This window comes from Myotis davidii, unplaced genomic scaffold (assembly GCF_000327345.1).
Source record: "Myotis davidii unplaced genomic scaffold, ASM32734v1 scaffold299, whole genome shotgun sequence".
NCBI classification, from domain to species: domain Eukaryota; kingdom Metazoa; phylum Chordata; class Mammalia; order Chiroptera; family Vespertilionidae; genus Myotis; species Myotis davidii.
In genome coordinates, this window is record NW_006293088.1 from 3,310,974 (window position 1) to 3,315,798 (window position 4,825).

Sequence of the window (4,825 nt, forward strand, 5' to 3'; positions counted from 1 at the left end):
GAGCTTGTATTAGGCTCCTCAAGAGTCACCTCCCTTAATTTAATCCTCAGCAAAATCCTTTACACAAGGAACATGGAGTCTCCATTTTTTGCAAAGGAAGAACCCGAAGCTCAGAGAGGTGAAGTAATCTGCCCAAGGTCACACAGCCAGCTGGCAAAGGGACCTAGAACGTGGAACAGTTCAACTCAGAGTGGTCCTGGCAAACTGATACTCCTTCCTGAGTCCGCACGATGTGCCAGGCGCTGTGCTGAGGCCTGCACTGCTTGATCTCACAACAGCTCCCATGAGGTGGGTGCCCATTTTACAGGTGAGGAAACTGAGGCTCAGAGAGGCAGACGGACACATCCCCAAGGTCACACAGGCAAGACGAGTGCAGGAATTTGCACAGCGCCACGCTGTGTGGCCGTTCTGCGTTTAGCCTGGCACGGTCACACATTTTTCACTTATAAACCAGCCCTCGCAGAGTCTCATGCAGGCAGCTGGGCGTCACGGTTTGATAGTTTCCCTTTATTTTTGTTTTCGATCCAAAGGAAACAGGGCAGCTTGAGAAACCCACACTGGTTCCCAAGATGCAGGCAAAATAAATAAAACACACACACACAAAATCAACGAACAGAAGGGCTGTTTGTCCACCTTGAACACCTGCCGTCCCCCTCGTCCCCCCCACCCAGTCTGCCAGCAGGATGGGGCGCGGGAAGCCTGCCTGTCATTTAGACGCAATGGCAACTGCCAGCTGCATGCCCTCCAGTGGTGCCCTAACCCAAGCCTGGAAGAAGGCCTGCGTTTTAACATGAGGGAATCGGAGAGAGGGTGTAATCACAGGCCCCCCCGGTTCCCTGGATGAGGTTCAGAATGGCTTTTTGCCACACGTGCTGCGCCCTGAAGACGGTCCTGTCACTTCCTCGAAGGCATGAAGGACAACCTCCCGTCCTGGTGCAGCCCGGAGCCCAACCCAGCTTAGTCACAGCCCAGAGTGTGCGACCTCACAGGTGATGGTAAATTAAGCTGACAAGTGTGATGGGCGGGGTGCCATTCTGCAGCCATACACCCATCAACTCGGTTCATGGTCACCATAGCCTTTTAAGGTTGCTATGAGCACCCCCCCGTTTTGCAGAGGAGGAAACCGAGGTGGTGAAGCAACTTGTCCAAAGTCCTGCAGCTAGCTGGTAGAGCTGGGAGTTGAACCTAGTTTTGGAGGCAGTACACAGAGCCTTCCTGAAGAGGGGCAGGCGCATCTGTCGCTCAACCAGCGATGGATGTTCATTACGGGAGCCCCATCCCACAGAGCTGAGGGCAGTGTGGTGCAGTGAAACACGTCAGGAGTTAGGCATCTCCCCAAGTGTCAATTCCAGCTCCTCCATTTCCCGGCTGTGTGACTCTGGGCAGGGACTTGCCCTCTCTGAGCCTCAGTTGTTGCTCTGTAAAATGGGGAGAAGAATAGCACCTAAACCAATAGGGTTATTATAAGGATTAAATCAGGTACCAATCACAATAACCAACATTTACAGAATGCTTCCCATGCTCAAGGCACTATAAAGAAAGATGTACCGCCATCCTCTTCATTTTACAGATGAGAGGCTCAGAGAGGTTGAGTCATTTGTACAAAGACACACAGCTAACTGCAGAGATGTGGGGATTTCAACCTAACTAGGCTGACTCTGAGCCCAGGCTCCTCAGAACTGCACAGTGCATCCTCTTATGTAATTCAGCACGTGCACAAACCAACAGGTTCTAGACCTGTTCCAAACCAACAGGTCTAGAACACGACAGCTCTTCAGCCCACAGCCAAAGTCATGATCATTTGGGGGGTGGCCATGGAGACAGAACCCAGAGAGGGCCTGTCTAGTTCTACCTGCTGCCCAGTGCCTGGCAGACGCCTACAGCCCTCCACAGGAGTCCGGCCCTCTGTCCCCGGCACAGCAGACCCTGTGATGCCCAGCACATGGCCAGAATCAGCGTGGAGACTGAGATGCTTTGTCTGTGGCTTAGAGCTGGTCTTGGCGATTATTGGAAGTCACCCTGGGACCAGACGTTGACCCCCAGTTGGTTTATGCTTAGAAACAGACGAACAGTAAGCCCTCCACATCTTCAAGAACTCAACTGTCCTGGCCAGAAGAGACAGTCATGATCAGAGTCTGGGGGTGCCTGCCAGGCTGGGGGAGAGGGAGGCAGTCAAGGTTGTCCGCGGCACTTGTTGAAAATACAGATGCCACTGGACCCAAGCCCAGACTGCTGACTCTAAGCTGCAGGGCTGGGCAGAGGCATCTGCTCATTTACTTAAAGTATAATTTACATCTAGCAAAATGCAGAGATCTTAGTGTATAGTTCGACGAGTTGGAACCACTACCCAGATCAAGACATAAGACGTTTCCATCTCCCCGGAGGGTTCTCTGTGCGCCTTCTTCCAATCAGCCCCCACCCCGGCCGCCACCGACCCGCTTCCCGTCACTGTGGGTTAGTGTCGCCTGCGCGAGAGCCTACACATGGGCTCACACCCTGAGCCCTTATCTCGGCCTTCTCCCTCATCCAGGCGCTGCCGTGTCTGTAGTCCGTTGGGTCCCTTTGCCTTGCTGAGCAGCGCCCACTGTGTGGATACACCACGCCTGTCTGTTCACCTGCTGACGGACAGCGGGGCATCCTCTCGTTTGGGCAGCTGTGCAGGAGGCTGCCGTGAGCCCCTGGGTGTGAGTCTGCGTGGGCAGGTTAGCCGCTCTCCATCAATCCCCAGCCCGGGACTGCTTGCTGGCACACAGGGAGGGGCGTTTATCTCCATCCTCTCTGCAGGTGCTGTGGCAGCCCGGCCGGGGTGGGGTCCCTCGCCTGCTCTTCTTCAAGCCCCTCTCCCGGTGAGGAGCCCCCGGGGGTTGCAGGACCCTCTCTGGGTCACGGAGGAGTCGGTCTTCCTGACCAACGATCCCTGAGTCATCCCACAGCTTGACTGACATTTAGCTTTGAAAGCTGAACCTGCTCTGGGTGGTGTGTTCTGCTGAATGATGTCAGCCTTTCACACCAGGGCTCAGAGGCCCATGGAGATAACACAAGGCGTATCTGGTTGCCAGGGCTGTGACCGAGTTTCATGCCTCCTTCCCCTCCAGTCGCGACTGAATGTGCTGATGAAAACGGGTCATTCACAGCCCTTCCTCTACCCCCACCCCCACCCCGGAACCCCCCAGGGCATCAGTGCTAATTTAGCAGAGGCAGGAAAGCAAGGTGGTGATTAAAATCTGTGTCTAGCCCAGCCGGCGTGGCTCTGTGGTTGTGCGTCGATCCATGAACCAGGAGGACATGGTTCGGTTCCTGGTCAGGGCACATGTCTGGGTTGTGGACTCAATCCCCAGTAGGGGGTGTGCAGGAGGCAGCCGATCAATGATTCTCTGTCATCATTAATGTTTCTCTCTCCCTCTCCCTTCCTCTCTCTGAAATTATGTGGGTATGCATATACATAATCTGTGTCTGTCTGAGGGGTGGCCTTAGGCAAACTGCTTCCCCTTTCTGAGCCTTGCTTTCCTCATCTGTAAAATGTGGACCCTGGCAGTACTACCTCATGATACTGGAGGAAGGACTACCCAACCTGGGGTGTGGGAAGGAGGTAGCAGTGGCCAGCTGGGCAGCAGGTGGGGGCAGAAGCAGGGGGAGCGGTAACTTGAGACCAGTTGTTATCTGAGGACCACTCACCCCTACCTTGCAGAGGGAGGATGGGGGTTGCTAATATGCAGATTCTGGAGTCCACTGGGGTCCCACTATGGATGTACAGAACCAGAATCTAGGGCGAGGCTTCCACGGTGACTCCGGTGCTGATGAAAGCCTTGAACCCGCATCCCGGAGTGTGGCCTGAGGCGGAGCCTGGGGAGTTGTGTGGCCCGAGGATGCAGGGACAGGTGGGGTGGGAGGGCCTGAGCGGGGCCGGGGCACGGACTTTACCACGAGTGTCGGTTCCAATCTGGAAAATGGGCGTCATAACAGAACCTACCTTAGTGCACTGTCGTGAGGCTTAAGTAAACTCACCGTGGAAATGGGCCAGGGAGGATCAGGACCAATTTATCCCTCCCCCAAGACAGCCTCCCAGCGCTGACCCAGGAATTCCAGCCCCATGTGCCGCCCACGGCCTGTGGGTCAACTCAGCCACGTCCTACCACCTTCGCCAGGGAGGCATTGCCAGGCAAGGGTTAAAAGTTCCAGCTATGGAGTTAGGAGGTCACAGGTTCAACTCCCAGCTGTACCCTTCCTGGTTGGGTGAACGAGAGTTCAAGTGACTTACACTCAGCTTGCAGCTATGGCAGCTGAGCTGTAAAAGGGCATCATAAAAGGCAGTGTTTCTCTGTAATTGTCAGAGGCCGTCCTGCGTTCGAGCGGGTAGAGCACCTAACCCCATGCCGGCACCCTTCGCACGGTCCTGACCGCGGCCATGGACTTGGTCCTGCTCCCCTAGGACTGGGGGTGCAGCTGGTGCCTCCTGACAACTGGGCAACGGTCCCCACCCCCGGGCCCAGGAACAGCGGCCACGCGCTCTCCTGCGCTGGTGGGACAGCCTCTCTCCCTGCAGCCTGTCATGTCCTCCCTCCTGCGCGTCTCAGCTTTAACCCAGCTCCTCCAAGAGGCCCCTAAGGCGCCGCTTACTTAGCCACATGCAGCCGAACAGGGGGCTCCTGACCGCCAGGGAGGCCCAGCTCTGCACCTGAGCCTCGGTTCCTCATCTGGAAAGTGGGCGTCATAGCAGAACCGACCTTAGTGCACTGTCGTGAGGCTTAAGTAAATCCGCGCGGACACACCCGGCAACCCAGTGCCTGGCCCACGCCAGCACCCGTAAGAGTGACCCACACTGGGC